Here is a 12,812-nt window from a genome sequence, read left to right as displayed (position 1 = left end):
TGCGTTGGTGCATTAATGGCCTCAGTTGTTTACTGATGATAAAGTAGTCTACTCTAAAATACCCTCACATCTCTCTGGGGGTTCAAGTACCTTATATTTAAACAAATGTCTAGTACAGCTTTAGTGGCAGTCATCATGACAGGCAGTGAGGGAGATACTTAGAGGCAAAGGGGCTTTTCATGGTGTGTTTCAGAACATACCATATAACAGCCACCTACTTGGCTTCTGTGAAAAGGGATCTCTGGATACTGGGATGGTGACTGGAGAAGTCTTGAAGGAGTTGAAAATAGTAAGAGAATCTATCATACTTTGTGCCACCTTAAAAGTCAAGAAGATCAGTTCCACACTTTTGATGATGTTAAGCAAATTTATTTCTGGAATCTCTCACCTATCCTGCGAATACAATTACAATTACCCTTTTAAAAATTCTTAAAGCTACTTTAAAATTTAATTTAATTGTGGTTGAAATCATGTTTTGTATTATTTCTACCCTCTTAGATGTATAGAGACTTGTTTTATGGCCTAGAATATGATTTATTCTGGTGAATGTTTGATGTGCACTGACTCTGTATTCTGCTGTTGTTGGGTAGTGTTCTACAAATGTTAATTAGGTCAAGTTGGTTGATGGTGTTATGTTCCAAATATTTTTATTTTTGTCTACTTGTTTTGTTAATTACTGAGAGAAGAGTCTTGAGATATCTAGTTATAACTGCAGGTTTTCCTGTCCTTTTAGTTCTATCAGTTTTTGCTTCGTGTATTTTGAAACTCTATTATTAGGTACATACGCATTCAGGATTGTTATGAGTTCTTAAGGAATTGGTTCATTGATAATTACTAAGTGCTCTTCTTTGTCCTTTTGTGATCCTTTTAATGAAGTCTACACTTTGATATTAATGCAGACATGCTGGCTTTCTTATGGTTGGTGTTTGTATGGCATATATTTTATTTTAACTTATTTAACTTATCTTAAATAATATATTTAGCTAAGTGTGGTTGTCTTTTTCAATCAGACAATCTCTGCTTTTTAACTGGAGTATTGACACCTTTTATATTTCCTGTCATTAATGTTTGGGTTTAAATTGATTGACTTGCTTTTTTCCTCTATTTGTACCATCTGTTCTTTTTTCCCCCTTTCCTCTTTTTTAATCTTTTTGGGGGTTAGTTAAGTATTTTTATCATTCCATTTCACCTCTAATATTGGCTTATTACCTATACCTCTTTGTTTTAATTTTTAAGAGGGTTCTCCAGAGTTCACAATAATCATCTTTAAATTATTAGAACCTGTCTTCAAACAATATTATACCATTCAATGTATAGTCTGAGGATATTCCAATGGTATATTTTCATTTCCCCTCATTCTTGTATGCTATTGTTGTCATACATTTTATTTCTATATATGCTATATACACAATAAATGATGAGTTTTGATTTAAAAGTAAATTTTCTTTTAAGGAATAAATATATATTTTAATGTATTATTTCTCAATTTAAAATGTTAGCCAACAATTCATAAAAATCAAAGGCAAAGTACAGGGCCCATTCTGTACAGATCAAACAGCATGTATTTGTAGTTAGGGATATTACATTGAATATATTATTCTGCAATTTGTTTTTTTCACTCACTAGCATGAGGCATAGATTTTTACACATCAGTACCATCTTGTTAGCTGCTGCATAATGTTCCTTGGATAGACATACAATGGCTTGGTTAACCTTTTCCATGCTGATGAGCCTTTAGATGTTTTCAGGCTTTTGCTATTACAAACAGATCTACAGGGGCCATCCTTGTCCAGGCCTTTCCACACACGTGTATATTTCTGTAGGGTAGACACTAAGAAATGGAATAGCTGGTCAAAGGGTAAGACTTTTACATTTTAATAGATATAGTCAAATCACTTTTCAATGTGGTACCTCTCTATCAGTTATGACTAAAGGTATCTGCAGAGTGCTTATGGGGGTTATGAGTCTTGGTATCAAGATTTTCACAGCTTTTTAGTGTTATAGCAATGTTTAAACATTAAATGTTCCATATGGACATATGAGAATTTTATTTTTAGAAAAGAACCCTATAGCCACCATTGCTAAAAATGTCCATTTGTAGAAATTAGTGAACTACCTTCTAGATATCCTGTGTCAGGGACTGAGACAAAGGAATAGAAAAAGTGACACTTTCAATAACTGGGGTTGGGAAAACTGGACAGTCACATGCACATGCAAAAGAATGACACTAGACCACTATCTTATACCATGCACAAAGATTAACTGAAAATGAAATAAATACTTAAATGTAAGACCTGAAACCATAAAATACATACAAGAAAACATAGGTGCTAAGCTTCTAGACATTAGTCTTAGCTATGTTTTGTGGATTTGAATCCAACAGCAAGGGAAAAAAAATAAAAATAAACCAGTGAGACTACATCAAACTGAAAAGCTTCTGTGCCACAAAGGCAACAAAATGAAAAGGCAACCAGCTGAATGGAGGAGATTTTTTCAAATGATATTTCCAATAAGGGATTAATATCCAAAATATATAAAGAACTCATACAACTCAACCAAAAAACAACAATCAACCAACCCAATTAAAAAATGAGCAGAGCTGTGGCCAGTGTGGCTCAGTTGGCTGGGCATCATCCAGTGTACCAGGAGCAGTTGCTGGGCCCAATTTCCAGCCAAGGGCATATGGCCAGGTTTTGGGATCAATCTCTGGTAGGGGGTGAGCAGGAGGCAGGCTATAGATGTTGTGCTCTCACATCAATGTTTCTCTCTCTCTCTCGCTCTCTTTCTCTCTCTTTCCTGCTGCCTTCCTTTCTCTCTAAAAATCAATAATCTAGTCTTAAAAAAAAAAAAATAGAGCAGAGGATCTGAATAACATTTTTCTAAGAAAGACATACAGATGGCCAAAAAGCACATCAAAAGATGTTCAACATCACTAATTATTAAAGATGTGCAAATCCAAACCAGAATGGCTATTATCAAAAAGGCAAGAAATAAGTGTTGCAGAGGATGGAGGGAAAAGGGAACCCTTGTACACTGGTGATGAGACTGTAAATTGGTGCTGCCACTATGGAAAATAATATGGAGGTTCCTCAAAATGTTAAGAATATAACTACCACATAATCCAGTTGTTCCACTTTTGGGTATTTATCCAAAGAATACAAAATCACTAATTTGAAAAGATATATGCACTTCTGTGTTCACTGCAGCCTTATTTACAATAACTATAATATGGAAATAACCTAAGTGTCCATCAACAGATGAATGAATAAAGAAAATATGGTGTATACATACAGTGAAATAAAACTCAGTCATAGGAAAAGATGAAATACTGTCATTTGGGACAATATGGATAAACCTTGAAGGTATTATGCTAAGTGAGATGTCAGGCAGAAATGGACAGAAACCATATAATTTCACTCATATGTGGAATATAAACCAAAAAGAAAGAAACAAACAAACCAAAAATAAACTCATAGATACAGACAACAGATTGGTGCTTACCAGAGGGGAAGGGGGCTGGGAGGAGAGGGCAAAATGAGTTAAGGGGTCAAATGTATGGTGATGGATGGAAACTAGATTTTTGATGGTGGGCATGATATAGTGTATACAGATACTGAATTATAATATTGTGCACCTGAAATTTACATAATGTTATTGTCCAATGTTACCTCAATTTAAATAAAATAAAATAAAAAGATGTATTCAAGTAGATCTTGGAATTTTTACTTGGTAACAAGATTCCCAAAGAGTCTAGTTCCAGTGATAATTTCTCTAACTCAGTTATTTTTATAATTTCACAAAAAGTAAGTGGAATATTTCTTCTAAGAGTAGCCTTAGATGTTCATGTCATTCATCCCTCTCACTTTCCAAATGAAAACTTGAAGCCCAGAGAGATATCACATGCCCAGCTGGTTCTTAGTAAAATCACATTTGAAATCCAGATCTCATGATTCCCATTCCAGGGTGTTGATCTGGAGGAAAAACTCACCTAGATACAGAATCTTTGGGTTGGAAGGAGTCTTAGAAAGGACATAGAAGTCATACATTAATTCAGCCTCCCGTGCTTTACAGAAATCCTGTCAATAGAATATCTGATGTTTCTTACAGCTTCAGTTTGAGCATTTTCCTTGAAAGGCAGCTCATTAATTTGTAAGAAAAAGACACCATTATTGGGCAGCTTTGATTATTAGAAAAATCTCCCTTTCATTGTGCTGAAATCTGCTGTCTTATACTTTTTTGAATTTCTTGGACCTTCCCACTCCTTGGAACATGGATGAATCAGGTGCGTAGTGCTCACCATTGCAGTTCCTGCCCTCTGCATATGCCACTATTTTTTGATGTTCCTCTTACAATGTGATTTGCAAAAGAGGACAAGGTGATAGTCCAGCTGTGGTCTGATCAGTACAGAGTGCTGCGGGGGCCCTCATCTCCTTTGATCTGTTCTCTATACTTCTATTAATAGAGCCCCAGCGGTGTTTGGCTTTCTTGGCAGCTGCATTCCTGAGATTACGTCAATGAAAAGCCCAAGCCTTTATATTTTTCAAATTGACAACTATTAAGCCAGGTGTCTTTCATCTTCTGTTTATGTAATTGATTGCAGGAATTTGTATTAAAAATTTTATCTGTTAGCTTTTAGTTAAACATTCCCGTCTTTTCAGAATGTTTAAACTCTCATCTTGTTATTTAAAGTGTTTGTCTTTCTCTTTAATGTACACAAACCTGATAAACTTCTATGTTCTTGTAGAAATCGCTGAAGAAGAGCGAAGCAGGGCATGGTGGGGGAGGACATGGTCATGGCACAAATGACCTTCATCCAAGTCGATTGATTACAACTGTGAATCCACATGCAGTACTCTGAATTTTAGGAAAATAAACAAACCTCTATTTCTCTGTTTTGGTTTTGTATTTTAAAATATGGCGATCAAAAATGCCTTTCTGAAATGAAGATACTTTGTATATTTATGGCATTCTTCTGATTTACTGCCTGGTAACCATTTTAAAAAGAGAAAATGGGGTTAGTTCCACATGGCCAGTACTCAGTGAACCCATATTGGCTTTTAGTGATCATCATCTCTTTGTAAATATTAACTCATGGATAGCCTAAAAGCAAATAGCGAGGGCATCCAATGCCAAACATATAATGCCAAAGCAAGAGCAAAGGAATGTCTTAGAAACAGCAGGAACAATGTTCTTCCAGCAACTTACTGTTTAAACCTCTATTGATAGAGAGCGACACACAGAAATGCATGTAGGGGAGAGGGAATGAGCAGATTGATTGTGTAAGTCCAAGGCTTTCGGAGGTCTTGGGAGGAGAAAGGTAGAGAAGTCATTGTGAATGATGCAGGCACCCTCCAGGAGAGCCCGAGACAAGCTGAGACTTGCACCAATTCTGTCCTTCCCAAAGCACCAAACCTTCCCTCCTCTCACCCCTCACTTGTCACCATTCTGCCTGCAGCACTTGGAGTCAACTCTAGCCTTTTTAATAAGAGGGGTTTGGAAGAGAGACAAGCCTTTTCAGTCTGAGAGATAAAAATAAAAATGTCAGTGATCAGAATTTCCACATATGGTCTCAAATGATAGATGAAATTTAAAGCTGGCAAGCATCCTGAGTTGGAAGGACGTAGGCAGCAGAGGCTGGAGGAGGTTTAGGATTTTGTTTTGTTTTTCTTTTCCCAAGTGATAATGGACTGTCCCAAAACACAGCAAGTTCTTTCCTTTTTAAGGGCAGCGAAGGTTGCCAGGCCTTGTGCATTTGCAGCCGACCTGTTCAGAGACGTTTTGCAGCCCCTCCTCCACCTCTGTGAATAGGTTTTCCCAAAATTCCAGGAGGGAGCCCTCCACAGACTACGCATCTGTTCTCAGGCATGCAGGGAATCTGGGTGACCCTTGCATTTGGGAATCACCTGTTGGAGCTCTGGAAGAGAGACCATACTCTGCACCAAGCCTTTGGAGATTTCTCTTTCTCTGGGACAGTTTTGCTTTTGGGTGTGGTTAGAAATTAAGAGGAAAGATTATAAATGGTGGTGGGTGGGGAGATTTGCATCTCAGCTGAAATGGGTCAAAGCTCAAGAAAGATTGGTTTTAACACAAGAGATGAACACATTTTTAAGGCCAGAGCCAGAGCTCATGGAAACACTGTAATGTGTTCTGAATTCTGTGATGTGTTTTTTTTCACTCAGTATGAGGTTTAGATTTTTACATAGACTCTTGTTAGCTGCTGCATAGTGTTCCTTGGATAGACATACAATAGCTTGGTTAGCCTTTTCCATGCTGATGAGCCTTTAGATGTTTTCAGGCTTTTGCTATTACAAACAGATCTACAATGACCCACCTTGCCCAGTCCTTTCCACACATGTGTGTATGTTTCTGTAGGGTAGACACTGAGAAATGGAAAGTCAAGGGTAATTTAAAATTTTTATAGATACAGTCAAATCACTGTATGTGAATCCATGAAACCTGCACTCTGCTGGGAATGTATCATATCTTTTGGAAAATCATTCCAGCTTTAATTCACTTGCCTGAAAAATGAGGAGGGGAAACAAGAGGATATTTAAAAAGACTTCTTTGCGATTCCATTCCAAATTCTAATTTGAAGAATTCCGAGACTACAATATTGTCTAAATCAATGGTTCTCAAACTTGAACATGAACCAGCTGGAGAGCATGATAAAACACAAATTTTTGGGCCCCACCACTGGAGTTTCTGATTCATTGTTCTATGGTGAGGCCTAAGAATTGGTATTTCTAGTAAGTTCTTGGGTGATGCTGCTGCTGGTTTAGGGACCATACTTTGAGAACCTCTGGTCTAGATACAAAGCACTTAGATGAACTCCCAGCAGGTTAATGGTCCTGCTTGGAAATAATGATCTACAGCCCTGGCTTATGGACCTAGCTAGCATGAGATGACTTCGGAATGTGCTCAGTGGTATGGGAGGGGGATTGGGAAGATGAGTAGTCAGGGGTCTGAACATGTGTACCTTGAAAGATGTCATCAGAATTTAAGAAAATCCATGCAGATGCCAGGAGCAGTTGATAGCGTCTGTAACCCAGCCCTGACCTTACATTACACATCCATTATTCCCAGGAAAACCTAGTCATAGAGCATGAGCCAGTAGAAGCCCAGCCCTGCTGCTGAGAAAACATCCTCTAATACCTACCCAGTTGACAACACATCAGAATTATCTCCTCTACATAATGGACAGCTCAGCATAGTGCCTTTTCCTGTTAAAGGACTTCTGCAGCCATTATCTCAACTCCTTGAAACAGCCCTGGGAGACAGAGCACAAGGACAATTATCCTACTTGGGAATGGGGTGGAGAATCACTTGCCTTTGCTGACCCAGCAAGGACAAGACCTAGGTGTTGTTTCATCAGCAAGGCAAATGGGTATGTGTGGAGCCATGTATAGTCTTCCCTGAAGCCTGTATACCAGGAAATTGATAAGCTTCACGTCATAGTTCTAGTCCCCTATTCAGCTTCATTCTGACCGTGGCCTCATTAATAACCCAGTCTCAGTAGCTGAGCTAACTGGGTCACAAAAATATGTTAACGAGTTCCTAAGGGTCATAGGGGTCTACATTCTTGAGTAAGGATTAGCAAGTGGATTCTCCAGCAGAATTACTATGTAGCCAAAAAAGCTGAAACTTGTGCTTTTAGACCGCTCTGCTTCCTAGTTAAATAGTGGTTCAATACTAAGTCCAGGTTACTATACTGTTGGAGGAAAAACAAATCCAAACTCAAAATAAGGGAAGAAGTTCTGGTTTGTTGAGAAAACAAAATCTTAAGGTCATTTAACAAATATCTACTGAGCAACCATACTGCCAGGTGCTTGGGACGTACTGGTGAGTAAGACAGACACGATCACTGGCGCCATGATGGAGCTTATAGTTTAGGGCAGGAGACATAATTTAAACAAGAAAGCCCATAGGTCATTAATCAAGGCTGTAATAAGTGTCATAGTGCAGAACAAGGAATCGAAGTAAAGTACAATACTGTAGTTTTCAAAGCTGACCCAGGACACAGAGATGGAAATCAAGGCTTCAGCCATCATTGTGCAGAATTAATCACATGAGGCCTTGCCCCAGTGCAGAATCCTGGTGTGACTGAGTGTGGCCCTAAGCAGATCTTTGCCAGAGCCCAGGCTCCATGACCATTCATGGAGAACTTGAAGTGAGGTCAGGAAGGACCTTGGAAAAGTTGAAAGAACTGGGAAAAAGGATAAGGAAACTTAAGATAGTTCAAGAATTTGAGAGTCAACTGATTTGCTCTTTCAAAGTATGTACTTGTTACTAGAGGATGGCGACTTCTCCTTTTCAATTTGATGCTCACCTATGACTGGAGTGTCCTGGTCGTTGATGATGGGGCATTTCAGGGGTTAAAACAACAATGCACACCCACTTCTACAGTTTGGTTCTGTCTCTTGGGGACCTTCATTTAGTTGAAAGGAGATGCTGAATCTTGAATAATCAGGCTAGGATTCTATTACAGTATTTAAGTTTTAAATATGGAGGATCCACATATTTGGAAACATGATATAACATTGAGCTTTTAGGAGGGACGGTCACTGGGAGGGTCACCTCACTGACTGTCTGCCTCCAGACCAGGCCACACTAGCATCACTAGTGAGATGACACCACCCAGCCACCTAATACGCTGGGAGACTCTGAAGGGAATAGAGGTTCTAGCAAGGTCTCCACCCTAGACTAGCTATAGAATGCCATGGAGAGAACCTCATGGTTATGTTCTTAGTTTAGGGTTTAGCCTGAAGTTAAAGTGCAAGTGTCAGCAGAGGGGTAGCAGTTATTACTGTCTCTTAATACAGTATCAGGAATCACTTTATTAGATCCTTTCCATCAGAGCTAGTGAAGAGCAAAAGAGAAAGGCCACCTACCTGGGGAAATGTAATGAGGAAGAGAAAAGAAAGAGCGAGCCTTGGTAGGCTGCATGGAGAAGCAGGATTCCTGAGTGAAGGAGGGGGCAGTGGTGTGCTGTTTGGAAGCTTCTGCTGATTTCCATGATGTAAATACTCCCACCGTGACTAATTTCAGTCTCCCACTGTGGTGTCGACTGGCTCACAAAATTCCTGGAAATTAACAATTGACTGTGCTTGCTCCTGGGTCATTGCAGATTCCCACACACCGGTGGGGGTCTCCACCAGTTTGCACAGAGACACTGCAAGGGGAGATAGGAAGTCCCCAAATGTAAAGCTGGCTCATGGTGCAAGTCTGAAGCTTTCAGGGATATATTGAGATTCTTCTGGTTGAGGGTAGGAGGTGTAGTGGGGCCTGGGTGGCCCAGGTAAACATGGGTGGGACTGAAACTACAGGAGGGTTCAAAGTTTGGTGGGCCCCTAATTATACTGAATTTTGCCATCTGCCTTTTGTAACCATCACATAGAGAGGCAATCCCAACAACAATGGCATGAAAGAAATTATAAAATGATTGTCGCTAATATCCTGAAAGCATGCTTCTCAGCATGGGGACACCCATTCGAAAACAATGCCCTGGAATCACAGAGGGAAAGTGACAATGAGAAGAAGGGAGGGTGAGGCCAGCTGTTCCCCTTTGTGGGGGAGGCAGGGACAGGCAGGGTTATTAAAAGCTCCATGACATACTTTGGCTTTGGCGGTGAGGTTATGTCTCAGCCTGTGGGATCACTCCCTTCAGAGCAGATTGGGAAGACATCAGTGTCAGCCTGGTCGAGTTATTCGTGTCCATGGGGCCTAATCCTGCTACATATGTTCTCTCTTTGATAAGGGTCTGCCTTATGTCTCCAAGCTTGATTTTTCAGTTCTAGACAGAGCAAAAAGAATGATTCCTAGAATCTGGGCAGAGCTGTGCAGTGAGTGAAAGCTTTGTCCTTGCTCTCCCATCTTCCTTTCAATAGCTTTGCCCAGGCTACCTGAAGCCAACATCCTCCTGTTGCCCAGATTCCCAAGACCCCACACTCTGGCCTGACATCCTTAATGGGTCACAGGACCCCTTTGCCCTTTTACCCAATGCTTCTGTTTTATTTCTTGTAGCCTCATAATTATGTCTTTCCTAATTTCCATGATGAATGAAATCGCTGTGAACTATTTCACACTAAGGAGTTAATGCCTGATTTTGACTTAGGGAATCATCTCCTCCAGAGATATATGTAGTTTTATAAAACATTAACACTAAAGGAGGGTTCTCATATGGTAAAACTGGCTCTCTGGTAGATAAATGACAAGATTTGGTTGGGGCAAGGCCTTTGGTGCTCCCATAATCATACCCTATGAGTGAACATGTAATCCCCTCATGGCAGTCCAGTCTGGATCTGCTTAACAAGGAATGGCATCCAGTTAATTTACCAGTAGGTCCAAGTAGGTGCATCAAGTGTAGGCTATGCTTGGCTTTTTTAATGCGGATGAAGCCAGGTCCCTAAGATGACCCCACCTTTCCTCTGAGTCCAAAGACCAAGAAGAGACCAAGAGAAAGAGAGATGTTGAAAATTTAAGAGTATGTGACTGGCAAGTTCTTTCCTGTGGAAACAGCCCCACTGGGCAGAATAAGAAGCAGGGTTTGCCCAGGACATGAGCGCTGCCTGTGGCTCAGACTCGGGACTTGCCTTTGTCAGAGATTTTCCAACCTGGTTTGGGGCTGAGCCACACCCATGATAATTGCAATGCTCTTAGGACACACCTCTTGACCAACATACACAGCCAGCCACACACAGACCCATCACCTTCCCTCAACCCTATTCAAGACAGAACCACCTGAGCAGGGCTGAGCAGGGAATGCTCCAGAATGCACTAAGTGATATAATTATATAGGTATCACTTACCAAGTGCTTACACTGCACAGCTGTTATGCATAAGGGTTCATGGATGTATGATCTCATTTAATCCTTGCAAACGCCCATTCAGTTTTGCATTATTATTATTGTTGTTAATTATTATTTTTATTTTACAGATGAAGAAACTGAGACTTAGGCTAAATAACTTGCCCAAGGGCACACAGCTAATAAATGGCACAGTAAGCGTAGAACCCCATATATTATGAATCCAAAGAAGCCTAGTTTTCCCCCAAACTCTATGCCCTGGGAGCTAGTTCCACTTCTCCATCTCAGCTCAGCTGGGCCACCACCAGTGCTCCCAGGTGCAGGGGCTCCAGGGCCATAGTGATCTGCAATCAGATTCACAGTAAAACCAAACAGGTCCCAAATCCAGAAGAGAAATGAAAACCAGCAGATAATGTTTTCGTACCTGAGGCAAAAGCATTCATATATCATGCTACCTTCTCACCTAAAATTTTGATTTGCAAAGGATATAAGAAGGCCATCAAGATAGATGTGATGGGACAATCTAAATGCTTTCTAAAGGCTTCCAACGGGATTTGAAGTAGTTTTGGGTGTTAATATTCTGGACTCCAGCTGTTCTTTTTTCTTAGATTTGGCATCTTCATGAAAATGTCTCAGCAAGCAATGGGAGAAATGGGGGATTTTTTCTTCCTATTTTAATGTTAATCTTTACTTGCTTCCTGACTTCTTTTTTAAATTATTTTATTTTTCAATTATAGTTTACTTTCAATATTATTCTGTATTGGTTTTAGGTGTACAGCTTAATGGTTAGACAGTCATATACTTTACACAGTGTTCCCCTCAATATTTCCAGTACCCAGTTGGCACCATACATAGTTATTGTAATATTATGAACTATGCTTTACTTTGCATCCCTGTGACTATTTTGTAGCTACCAATTTGTACTTCTTAAGACCTTCACCTCTTTCTCCCAGTCCCCCAACACCTCTCCCCTAAGGCTTCTTATTGAGTGCACCTAATTTCTACTCAACATTTAGATGCTGGGACTATGATTAATGGCTTATCAAGAGCAGAGCTGAGATGGTCGCTGCAGTCTTAACAAGAGAAGCACAGTTGGAGGCTCCTTGTCTCCACCTCTTTCATGTGCCTACCTCCTGACTTCAACACTCAGGAAAGCCTTGGGATGAAGCATTAAGAATTTAAGAGACAGCAGCTCCCAGAAGGCTAGAGCCAGAAATCATATCCAGATTCCACTTGGCTCATTTAATAAATGTTTAAACTGCATTGGGTTATGGGTGAATGCCACAATATGCTAGACACAGTCCTTATTCTCAAGCGGTTTACCATTCTGTTGGGAAGATAAAATTTTCAAATGAGATGATATAGGCATTGAGGTAACTAAAACTATACGAGACACATACAAGAGTGATGAGCGCATGTTGGGAGTTCAGAGAGTTCTAGTGTTAGGAGGGGTTTTGTAAAAGAGCAGAGCCAGGGCAGGACCAAAGATGAGGGGATGGCAAAGGGAGCCTTCAGCCGAGCTCACTTCCTCATGCCACCCATGCTAGTCCACGTGTTTTGGCTCACCCCACAACCTCTCCTAACCCCACCCCCTACTTCCCAGTTCCCCTCTCTTTTTTCTCTTCTTACCTTCCTGTTATGTGAGTTATTGAAATGTTTCCCACAGTTACTCTTGAAGCTTTCTCCAACAATCCCAGAATGTGCTGCATTTTCTACTTACTGATTTTTAAATAATGGGTAGATCTGTTCCACACCTTGGGGAAATTAATTATATTCTGCCTTATATCGTTTGCCAGTGACTTAATTCCATGTTCCTAATGACTCTTTAAGCCTCTTATGGGCAGGGTTGTATATGGCATTTCTCATGTATCCAGCACATTACTAGATGCATAACAGATGCTCAGGAATTTTGATTGAATGTCTCATCAGCCAGGGTCATTGGTTATCTAATCTCATTTCAGATTTCACAGGGGCAGAAGCTACACAGGCAATTCAAGACTATTCAGATAT

Source organism: Miniopterus natalensis, chromosome 2, assembly GCF_054644295.1.
Source record: "Miniopterus natalensis isolate mMinNat1 chromosome 2, mMinNat1.hap1, whole genome shotgun sequence".
Lineage (NCBI taxonomy): Eukaryota > Metazoa > Chordata > Mammalia > Chiroptera > Miniopteridae > Miniopterus > Miniopterus natalensis.
This window is presented reverse-complemented; position numbering follows the sequence as displayed.